Genomic DNA, 13252 nt, shown 5'->3' on the forward strand with positions numbered 1-13252 from the left:
TAAAAAAAAAAAAAAAAAAACCCAATCATTTGCTGCCACCTCTGTCTGTCTCATTTTTTTTCTGTTTTTATTCCTGGCTAACTGACTTTATTCAAGGTTCGATAAAATTTTTGAACTTGTCCGTTCACACTAAAAGCTTATTTATTTAATTATAAGCAACTTTTTTTAAACTTATAAAGTTGGGTCGTGTTGGATCGGGTTTGGACGGCTTAACAGCTAAGCTACACTAAGGAAATACGAGGAATTGGAAGTTTGGACCACAATTCAATTCATTCAACTTCCTCAAGTAAGTGCTTTATTCTGCCTTCTAGAAACGGGAGTAAATTATTGATTTACTATTTTGAATGGTCTAATATTAATGCTCACTTATAGAAAATGTTATTTTTATTTATAACTAATAAAATACAATATAAATTATCAATTTGTATAATGATTATTAAACGAACCCAATTCCTCTTTAACTTAATATTATTTTAATTTGTTCTTGTTCGTATAAGTGAAATTTATTTTAATAACTTAATTGAATTTAATTTCAATCTAAGAACTATTTTCTTTAATCTCAACATTAAATTAACCGATATATTAAATTATATAAAATTTACATTAATTAACAACAGGAAACACGGTTTCGTTCGACTCTTATTTTGATTTTTAAAATCTAAATTGTAAGTAAAATATAAATAAATATAAAAAATAAATGAACAAACAAAATGATCCCTACTTTGCCTCCTCATAAGTGGGAATTGGAGTTGAGACGGGAGATTAAAATTCCCGATGGAATGGGTGTATATATATATATATATATATAATTACATATTTTATGCGACTCAAAGGTTTTATCAAATTTTCAATCATAAATTTCGTAAAATTTTATCAAAAATTACTAAAACCTAATTTTTAATTAAATCAAAGTGGACATATTGGCTAAAAGTACAGATAACTTTGTATGCCAACCAATTATATATTTTTATTTCTTAATTGACATACAAATTACAATAATAGAGCGTCACAATAGCATTTGACTTCTCATGCATTTGTCTTGTCACGTCACAAAGTGTTATTTGTCAAGTTTTGAAGCTAACATTGCCGCTTGAATTATTAAGGATTATATAGAAACCAGAAAATCCTATAACTGATTCAAAATTCAGCGAAATTATATGTAGGGCTTGATAATTTCTATTTTTAAAATAAGTGGTTCGATTTGATCAATTTTTAAACTTTGACCCTTTAATCGTTCTTTGTTTCAAGTATTTGGAGCGATTTAAAACACAAAGTACATATTATTAACAGAAAAACGAGTCCACAATCAAACTTATTTACTTAACTGGAAGTTATTTGTTTTGTTCAGCCAAACATATCCTTCCTATAGATAATGGTCGGCTGCAGTGGTCCATGACTTACAGCTAAGCTACACTAAAGAAAATACGACGAATTGCCAAAGCATTCAACTTCCCAAATGAGTGCATTTAGTCAAAATGGATTTTATTGATTATATTGATTTATTATTTTGATGAGTTGCATTGCAGGTCCTTAAACTTTTGTAAGATTGTAGAAAAAGTTTGACCAAATTCTAAATATTTCCACTCTGTCCCTGTAACCCTTCAATGGGAATGAAAACAATTGATTCGATTGATTCGGCTTACCCACCCCTGCACAGTCTAAACTAGAGTTGAACCGATTGATTTTCTTTCAAAATTTTACCATTAACCTAAAGCCCGAGATAGGTACATGAAGAAATTTTGTCAGCGGACCGAGCCTACAAAGGAGTTTATGCACTAACTTTCTAGTTGTTCCATATCGAGATCGAGCAACTCTTGACGTTAGGCCAGAATGTTAGTGTCATGTTCAATTCCATAACATAAAAAATATTATATCGAAATTATAACTTTTAATTAAATGTCTGGAATGCTAGAGATTCATTTCATTCTCAAGTGGAATATATACATCATCAAAATAGCATTTCAAAAGACCGACACTGTACAAAATTTTATTAATTTGACATTTCAAAAGATCACACGGACATTACTAAACCAATCTAACATATCAGCAAATCATCAGTAAAAGTGAAGTTCTTTGTTCGTTGTCATTCTTCCTTGCTTGTGTCTGTACCTCATTGGATATAGATATTTTTCTCCTGCATCGTGATGTTGGTTTTGATTGTTATTTTTATTGAATATCTACTTGTGAACCTAGTTGGAAACTTGCATCCGTAGGTAAGGAGGCTATGCATGTTCTTTTGTTATAGTCTATTCCTCCACATCTTCTACATGTCATCTTCATACTTGTTCTTGCAATTTTTGTTCCTACAAGTGGCTCAACTTGAAACCTTTTTCTCATCTTCTTTGGTTTGCTTGTTTGTTTCTTTTTATGGGTGGATTAAGAGGATGTCTACCAAGTTCTGGTTATAACTCAGGACTTAACATTGGTTGGATGCCTGGGATATAGGTCCTAAGATAAGCTTTGGTATAGTATGCATCAATGTACGTGTATAAGCCAATGTTCCTAGAAAGCATATTAGAGATTGCATGAGCACATGGGATTCTAGTAAGTTACCATTTTCTACTTGCACATTCTCTTCTTGTTAAGTCTACACTCCATCGGTCCATCCCATTCCATCTCTATTACTGACCTCGAACTTCTCACTACAGCATAATTTGCCTTCAAGTATTCTGCATCTGCATTGACTTTCTCAATTATAGTCATAATTCTAGAACCAAAAGTATGATCCCATCTTTGTGCTACTTTTCTTTTATATTCATCATCATCATTTATTGATGTCTAATCTTTTTCATCATTAGGATAATAGGCTTTCCTCTTGCAACAAGTATGGAAGAGTTAAATGTTTCACATAAGTTATTAAGTAGGATGTCACATCTTGAATGCTCCTAAAAATGTGATCCAATTTACTATGAGGCAGGTTTCTCATAGAACCACGTGAAGGCATCTTCATTCACTTCTTTCATTTCATTCATTGCACTCCTCCTCTTTGGCACAATAGTGTGGCAAAACAAGAGAGTTTGTGCTAGGTACTTGGTAATGAAATATACACGTAAGTTCAAATCAAATCCAAAATTGTCCATGAGCAGTTTCATTGAGATAGTGAAGGAAGACTGCATGTATGAGATACTAAAGCATCAATTTTATAGGACGAAAGTATAATGTTTAGAAATTATTAATGGTCTTGTAGCTGAGCAGTACAAGATACTATGAGACTATGGTAAAGAGCTCAAAAGAACAGATCCTTTTAGTACAGTTCAAATTGAAGGTTCAAGGCCTACATTCAAAAGGTGTTACATATGCTTGTTCACTTGCAAAAAAGGTTTTAGGGCTGGATGTAGGCATGCAATTAGTTTGGATTGATGTTTCTTCTTGCAGTTGGTATTAATGGAGAGAGCTGCATGTTCTTTGTTGCATAAACTATAGTGGATGCTGAGAACAAAAGAAACTGGGAATGGTTTATAGAACTGACTTTGAATGTGTTAATTCTAAAACTTTTATAAGGCTGTTGGTAGGCATATAACTCCCATGGACTATTATTATCACACTTGACTCTTAGTCTTGTTCCTTCATTCATTTGCCTTTCATTTTTCACTGAATATTGTACCACTGCATCCCTCAATGCCTTTATGTTATCAAATTTCATGCCTTAGAATACAAAAATTCAATTGTTTAAGTTATCCCATTACTGCATGATAAGACATGAAAGAAGTACAAAAAATAATTGCCTATATGGAATTTTGAATATTGTAAGTAGTTGCAAGGTTAAACCAAATCTCATTCGTATCTCTTGAGGAGGAACCCCTTTTTCAAATTCACTTGGAATGCTTCTTAGATCATTTGTCATAGTAGTTTGTTCCATCACCAATTTAGCACCTACTTTGCCTTGATTTTCATCCATCAAATATTAAGAGGTTCAGTAAACTCGAAGCATGCATGTTCATCACTGTCATCTGCAGCTACACTTTCATTCTGCTCATATTCTGGATAACTAAACTCCTCCAACAGTCCCTCTTCAAAGTCATAATCTGCATTAGCAGGGGATGCATCATTTTCATTTGGTTTATTAGCAGGAGGCTCAATATTTTGTTCAGCAAATGGCACCACAGGAGCTTCAAAATGAGATGGTACTTTACATCATTAGGAACTTCCAAATTTTCATCGACATGTAACTCAAAAATGCATAACACCACAGGATCTTCAAAATGAGGTGGTTTCATCCCAGTGTGACTCAAAATGCATATGAACACTAGGCTTCACACTTTGAACAACAATAGGCACCGTAGGATCTTCAACATAAAACTACACATTTTCATCAATAAGAGGTAGAGCATTATCATTTGTAGCCTCCACATTTTGTTCAATCCCATAGCCAATACTTTTTGTTCAGTTTGAAGTACATTATTTTGATCAATTACAAGTTCCTCATTTTCACAAGAAGGGATCTGTTCCTCCATATTTTCACCAGGGGATGCATCTGGTTCATCGACTGTAGCATCATCATCCTATAAACCTTCTACAACAACATCGACATCACTTGCAAGTTCATCATTTTCACGAAAGGATGCATTTGTCCCTTCTACTTGGGCTTTTACATGAACTTGATTTACATATACATCATTAACGTGGTCATCCCGTGCTTCACCACCAATAACTTCACCAGTATGACCACCATTCACTTTACTCTCCACATATCTACCAAGATTATCATCATGAGTTTCACAACATTCAACATTTGTGGCTGCTTCCATTTCACCACTTCCACATGCACTCTTAAATTCATCCACAACATGGAAGTCATCTCCCTCGATGTGTTCATCATACACCACTACAATATAGCTTGCATTGAATTTGTCCCTAAATATCTGCTTTTCCTTCTTCTTTTACCTCATAAAAAAGCTCACATGTTTCAACATCAACAACTAAAATATCATGCCATATTTTGTCATCCCACGGCAATTCTAACACTTCAACCAGAGGCAAACACCACAACTCCGCAATCCTTTTCTTACCAAGCCATTTATAAAGTCTACATTCCTCACCAACCAAAATGATGCCTCACTCAATCTCTTCTTTCAATCTTATAGAGATACCTTATTTTCTCTGAATATCCCGACATTTTCAAGGCATTATCTAGAAGAAATCTATTAAACCAATTAAGATTCACGTAGATATGCTATCTTACCATACTCGTACACAAAATTTTGCATCTTGACAAATAATATACCGCCATGGTGTAGCTTTGTGATGAAGGAAAATGCTTATTGTACATAAAAATTTACATAATATTTTACAAAATGATGATGTGTCAAAATGTAAGTGGGAAAGTTATTTGTTTCATGATATTTTGATCCAATTAAATTCCGCCACATCATTTTTTGGTAAACTATTATGTAAATTGTTGTGTACATATAGCACAATCCTTGTGATGAAATAGTAGGATTTTCCATGTAAAACAAATTCAAGACAAATAATCATCAAACCTAAACCTAGTCTCATAGTGTATGAATACACAATGTGAATCCATAGTGATTGCATGATTTATGCTACATCTAACTCAATAAAACAGTAAAAAACATGAAATATTAAACCAAATGAAACCACTTCAATGCTCAGTGCATAATCAAGAGCATCGCAATTTTCAAAATTTCAAAGCACATAATACTCACTGTATACAGGTTCGAGGTGAGGGCCTTGTATGTGACAAGCAATATTTTCGTATTTTTCATTAGATTCATGGCTTTCTTCTTCAGACATTGTAGAATATAATCGTTATCTTTTCTTTTTTTATGTTATGTGAAGATGTGAGTATCCTAATTTTTAATTTTTAAATTAAAGTGAAAATACTAATAGATGAAACTGCTCATCCTTAAAATGGTAAAAATACCTTATTTTTTTATTTTTCGAGTCAATTGGCGGTGTTTTGAATGGTTTCTGTACAGATGGACCCAGCTGAATACTTATGAAAGGTTAGGGACCTAGGTTGACACAAAATAAAGGTTAGAGTAAAGTTTGCAAAAAATTAAAAGGTTAGAAACTTTTGATGCAATTTTCCATAATTTTAATTTTGTCTTGTTATTATGAGTGAAAATTAAATGGATTTTTTTAACTAATAAATTCAATTTTGTGTGTGTTTGTGTGTGTATAACTGAAATATAGAAATTTACATTATCTAACAACTATTCGAAATAAAGAGAATTTACATGAAATTTTCTGAAACTTGAAAAGATTGGATTGGAAATTCAGTCAATTTTTCCCCTATTTGATTTTTTTTTAAATAGATTTTTAGTGTCTGTCTGTCTGTCTTTCATTTTTACTAAAGAATATATTTTGGAATAGTATATTAATGAAAAATTGTGTAGTTAAAAATTTTGAAAAGTTTTAAATTTGTGCGTAATATTATTTTATTAAAGAACGCGTGAATGAAAAAATGAGATAGAAAAATATATTTTAAAATAAATGAGAATTAAACACGAGCTTAGTAAATTTTTATGAAAATTGATGAGATGTAAGGTTGAATAATTTATAAAAAGATTGAGTCCTATGAAGTGTACAATTAAAAATGAATTTAAAAAATATATATATATTAAAAAAAAGATCAAACAGGAACTTCATTATTATTATTATTATTTTATTTTTCTCCTATATAAACGCACCGTGTCCTGCTCCTTTATTTGCATACACTCGCTCCAAGACCTCCACCGCCACGCAAGGCGGCCGGCGTTCTCTCAGACCCTCTACAGAATTTTCTTTTCATATATTTTCTTAAAATTTCATCACTCATCGCTACACAACACATCTTCTTCAATTAATTCAATGGCTTCTAATCCTAGAAAACAAGCTACCAGCCTTCCTCCAAAGAGGGGTCAAATCAAAGCTCAAATTTTCGAGAGCTTGGTCGAGGCTGTCACCTCGAAGGCAGAACAAGTACTGGCTAAAATCAAGGGCGGCGGCGGCTCCGTCAACGGCGGTGCCACCAGTGACCCCTCCAGTTCCCCCCTGACCGCTTACACTTCCGATGGGTCCCCGGATCAGGCATGAAAATTACTCATCGTCTTCAGTGAATTGGGCACGAATCTTCTCTTTCCATTTCAGTATTGTACTGTGTATGTTGTGTAGATTATAAACATATCTGAACTTATTAATAAGTATTAAGTATTGCTGTTTGTTTTATCAGATCAGAGCTTTTTTATTGTTGGCTCTGAAGATCTCTGCCTTTTCCTCCACTATTTCAGATATTTTACACTGAAAATGGTGGGCTCGAAGGAATTGTCAGTATTATTACATGAAGTATGAATATTTCGTATTTACATTACTTGTATGAATTATGTATTAATAAAATCCAGTGTGCTTTATTCTCTCATCGTCATCTGCTGCTGCTTTTTATTTATTTATTCGGCTTTCCGGTATTAATTTCTTGTGGGATATTTCTATATTTGTTTGAGCTCATTTTTTGCATTTTGAAATATTGTTACCGTGGAAAATGAATGTGTAGTTAAAAAATAAGATTTTTTTAATTTACGTGTAATATTATTTTATTGAAAAATGTGTAATTAAAATGAGATCAAATTATTATTAAAAAATACATTTTGATGAAAAAATAGAACACAAACGAAGGCTTTTATTTGGTCAAAGTACTTGATATAACTACTTTGAGTTGAAAAGGTCCACTTTTCCTAAAAATAGTAGCTCAGATCTTTAGATGTTGTGAGTGTACGGTGCATGAGAAGATATTGACTCCCAGAAATATTAATTTTTTTTTTTTTTCAATTTTGCGATATTTTCGTCAAGTTTGAGATCATGTAAGGTGGCAATTTTTGATTCATTGATTTTAACTGTATTTTTTTAATCAATGATCAGATTTCATCCGCAACGTAACCCAAGAATGTACATCTAGCATATATGTTAATTTTTTACTCTAATAACTCATTGAGCATTAGATTAGAGTATGTTCGGTACATGTTTGTTCAAGTGAAAAATAAATTTTTTCCATGAAAAATATGTGTGTCCAATGAGCACGAACTCAATACTACTTAGAAAACGCTTAGAAAGATTGATCTGAATTCTTCAAGTGGGTTTGGGATTCACCACAAAACTCGCAATGAATTATGTGACATTATATAAACATATTTTAATCTGCTAAGATTATATAATAAGACGAAATGTTAAAAACATATTAAGGGACAAGCAAAGAAATAGTGAAAATGCAATTCCAATCTACCCCTATTTGGTATTGATTAAATCAAAATTTAAAGTTAAATTGAAGTCAACAATTAATATCAATCACATATTTTATGAATTTCACAATTTTTTTACCACATATTTCATCAATCTTTTATAAAAAAATGTACTGAAATTTAATTTTAATCTCCACTAAGTACGAGCTCGAAATCTTAAATACATAGTCACTATCAGGTAAATTTTATAACAGTTGAGAATCTTATGTCAAAAGAGCCAACTGAGTCGAGCCGCCAAGGGCGAAGAGTTTAGCGAATAATGATGTTTGAAGGAGTAGTGCACTTGGTATGATCCCTGTCTTCATTAGGCCAACTTGTGTCTGTTTTGGATTCACGATGCACGTCATAGGGCTCGATGAGTGGCCTTTCTCCATGCTTCTATCAAGTGAAGCATAATTAAATTTATTTTAAATCATATATTTTAGTAAATTTATATTGTTCATGTACCACTTATTTTTATTTATATAAATAAATTTCTTTATAGATTCTTCCAAAATAGAGGCTATATATAATCATGACACGTTTTAGATTTGATCCCAAGTTGAAAATTTCATTTTGATTGATTCAATCATGATATGATCTGGGAATACGACGCACGGTGTACACCAGATTACGACGCAGTTTAGAAGAAACTATGGGCGGGTCGTATTTAATTATTAATTAATAGTGGCTTACTCTTTGGGACCCAATTGAGCTTGCGCGTTGACCAGCTGGCCTTTTATGTCTTTCGGTCAAAAAAGTTACTTACAATACACCAAACGCCATTCCATTCGGATAAGCTTTGTCTAGGCTGGCTTTCCCATTTTATTTTTCATTTTTATTTACCCACTAGCTCCTAATCCTTGGATTTTATTTGTTAGATTGAGTGCATGTTCGGTAGTGATTTTTCTTTTAAAAAAATTAATTTTTTGATCTTTATTTCACTATTTTAACCATCATTTTTTACTTTTTTTTTAATAGATAGAATCCACTTTTCTCTCTAACGATCAAAAAATCAATTTTCAAAATCACTATCGAACAAGCTTTGAACAATTTTATAAGCAGTAAATTTTGTCATATACATCGTTTCCTCAATCAAGTTCAATAATTTAAAATGTAGTATATAAAAAATATTAAAGTATATGAATATTTTAATTCAATTTATACATATTCTTTGTTCCAAAATGAGCATATGAGCTAATCTCATAGGCTAAAGAGCTCGAACCTAGCGATTCTGGGATAGAATTTGTTTAGACGTTTAAACGAGCAATTTGATATTAGGAGATAGAATTTTATGAATTTTTTTTTTAATCAAAAAAGGGTTGAATATTATTTCATTATTATTCGAATATAAAATTGATGGAGTTTCTCCCGATTTGTACGTCTTATTCTTCCGGGTGAATCAAGAGGATTGAATCCGTGTTTCTCGCTAACGATACTTTCCGAGTGTACAAAATTTGAAAGGCCCCATTAAGAGAAAAAGTCATTGAATCGTGTGAACCCATCGAATGAATCGACTTAATTGAGAAATGGACTTTTCTCCTTTGTTTTCTTTAAGAATTCACACTATGAATTGTCTTACCCATTTCCCATTCCATTCTAATGGTGGAAAAGTAGAACACTTGTATATATTTTAGTGGGATTGGGGCCTTCAGTATGATGACATAACCTATCTCCAATCTCCATTATAGAGTTTCAAAGATTCGTTTTGAATAATTCAGCTAAAATAAAACCCTAGTTTTGGTACATTGATCCATACGAATGGATCTAGTTTAAGGGCCTTCAGTATGATGACATAACCTATCTCCAATCTCCATTATAGAGTTTCAAAGATTCGTTTTGAATAATTTAGGTAAAATAAAACCCTAGTTTTGGTACATTGAACCATACGAATGGATCTAGTTTAAAATACACAAGTAGGTAAAATAAAACCCTAGTTTTGGTACATTGATCCATACGAATGGATCTAGTTTAAAATACACACCCACTTGTAATGCAAGTGGGTGTCGATGCGGACGTTTTTATTACAAGAGATATATATTGATTTACGGTGTTAAAGTATGAGATTGTTAGGGGTGCATTTAATCTCTAATATTTTTCATTGAAAATGAGTTTTTTCACCTAAATTTTTACTTTTGTGCTATTTAATTGCCATTTTTTTTATAGAAAATATTTTTCTACTTTTAATCACGTAATCATATTTTTCTCAAAATCAAAGAAAATATTTTCGGAAGTAGGGTTTTATTTTCCCGAGAATTCACTCTCTCTTTCTCTCTTTTATCTACACACTAATAAAAATTGACAAGTATAATATTTTTTATGCTGAAAATTAAATCAATCAAACACATTTAATTGACAATTTTCATACAAATAAATTCTAAACAATTGAATTACCTAGAATTTATTTTCTTTTCATGCAAATTCTATGCTTGAATCTAACGTACGTGTTTTTCAAATTGATATGAGCCAAGAGTGGTTGATAAAATATATTTCTTTTTGTAATTTAATTGTTAAAGAATTTAAATAATACAAATTCAATTGGAAATTTTAAATTTCATCACATTAGAAAACTACTTTGAATTTTAAACTAATAAATTCTCATCTGTTGATTAAATTAAAAGCTCAATCCTGTGCCTTAAATAAAAACAATATGGAAAATTGGTCAAACAATCTCCAACTATAAATGAATAAAGATACTTTTCAAGTAACAGATATTCCCGGCCTCATTTATTACAAAATGTTTGTGTACTTCTAGGAGAATGGTAATTGAGGTTTCTAAAATTAATTTCATTTAGTATTACTAAATAGTTTTTAACATCAATTTAGTGATAGATTGTTTACGAATTTGTATTCATATAAAATTCTATTAATGAGTTGGAGTTTTTACAAAATTCGATTTTATTATAATTTATCTCTTTAAACTTTATTATCATCATCAAAAAGACAGAAAAAGAAATTAGTGAAGATAAGAGTGCGATTTTTCCTTCTAGATTTTTATTTTTATTATTTTTTTGTCATGGTGTGTATATTTGGGGTTGAATTGTAGGGTGTTGGGAGTGTTTTTTGAAGGGTTCAATGAATGCTCAAGAAGGTCAAGCATTTTCCAAAGCACTTGAGGAACCCCAAGTGAACACTCGAGCGACTTCTCCAGTAATTGATCGCCCAAGGGAAGCTCGAGCGACCTGCTTATTGATGGAAACCCTAATTCTCAATTTTTAGTTTTCAACAATCCCAAACGATCTATAATGCTCTAATACTTTATTACTTGTTTACGATCCGTTCACTTGTGAGAAATCAAACGAATCAAGACTCAAACAAGGACTAAAAGAAGATGTAAATTAAAATAAGTTGACACCACGTTTTTAACATTTTTTACAACCTAACACAACCTAAACTACATGATCGTGCTAAAGGTGGGCACAAGAGAATCTTAAAGCCGTTATGTATGGGTCATTGTAGCATTAAAGAAACAATCGGATAGATCAAAATAGTACTTGGGCTTGTGAGTTGGACCCGCCAAATATTCCAAATCAGACGACATGTGTGAGCCGATACGACCTATGTTTCAAAATCTTAATAGTCGTTTTTAGTATATGTGTTTTTTTTGGATCGATCAAACAAAAAAGCCAGCACCACAAATTCACTGTCTTTTTCAATTGGATTCCTAGTCTTGAAGGCCAAGTAATTGAAAATTTTGTTTTGGTCCCTGCAAAGCTTAAATCCCCCTCTGTTTTTCTCATTTTCTTGACTACTACTCTGTTTTCAGAATTTCCAATTGAAGTTTAAGCTATGGAAATCATCCCGTCAAAATCTAAACAAAATCAAAGGCTGCCTCCCAAAAGGGGACAGATCAAGATGAAGATACTGAAATTTCTTGTAAAATCAGAAGTTGGATTTGTATCAGTAGGGATTGAGTCAGGAAGATCAAATCAAAAACTACCTCCTAAAAGAGGACAGATCAAGATGAAGATACTGAAATCTCTTGTAAAATGAGCGGTTGGATTGATATCAGTAGCCGGTGAGTCTGGAAGCTCAAATTTCACAACCCAACATCAAGCTCTAAGCTGCTACAGCTCAGGGAATGATTCTGATTGATGAAATTCTTCAAACTTCACTCAGTTTTGTTTCTTTGTACAGTAGAGTATTGTATATTGGTGAATTCTGTTCAGGACCATCTTTCAATTGATCTTTCGCTTAGACAATCCCAATCCCAATCCCAATTCCAATAGTAATGATATACTGTTCTTACTCGTGAATTTCTGTAATTAAAAACCATCAAATTGAAATTTCTTCTCTCAGTGTACAAATACGAATATCAGCTTATACAGTACATCAGATAGTAATGTAAAAGAAAGTGAAAATGTACTTAAAACTTTTAATAAATCAAAATCAAAATCAATTCATCTCTGTACCGATTACTGATCAGGGTTCAGTTGGCCGGAGTTGGAGTTCGATGTGGAGTTTGAGTAATTCTTTTTCCCAAATCCATCACCCACTGACATGACTCTACTAGCTGATTTCAACAGAATCCTGGCTATCCTAATCTTCACCTCTCCTCTCCTTGGAGGAAGAAGAACACTCTGTTTTGGTTCCATCTTCTTCCTCCTTGCTTCTTTTACAGAACAGGATAGAGTTTAATGGGATAGGCAGGCGGGTGTTTGTGAAAGTTCTCAAAGGTAACATATTTATGGAGGCCAGATAGCAGCAAGAATAAAGTCCGTCACTAAAGAATACAACAAATTCATCATATGGGTGACATGTATACAATTTTCATAAACCCTCGTTTGGAATAGCTAAAAGTATATGCTTCAAGAATATATTACAATTAAAAATATATATAATTCAAGGTGGGTTCTAGATGATCGTGTTACACGAATGGTCATTGAAGTTAATGAAATATTTCAAATTAGTCCTTCTAATATTTTTTTTTCACTTATTTAGTCATTCAACTTAATTGTTATGGTTGTTGAAGTGGATTAGTCATTCTGTCATTGAAATGAATTTAAATTCCCCCCCCCCCCCCCCCCCCCCCCCCTCCC

The sequence above is a fragment of the Olea europaea genome, chromosome 3 (assembly GCF_002742605.1).
Source record: "Olea europaea var. sylvestris chromosome 3, O_europaea_v1, whole genome shotgun sequence".
NCBI lineage: Eukaryota > Viridiplantae > Streptophyta > Magnoliopsida > Lamiales > Oleaceae > Olea > Olea europaea.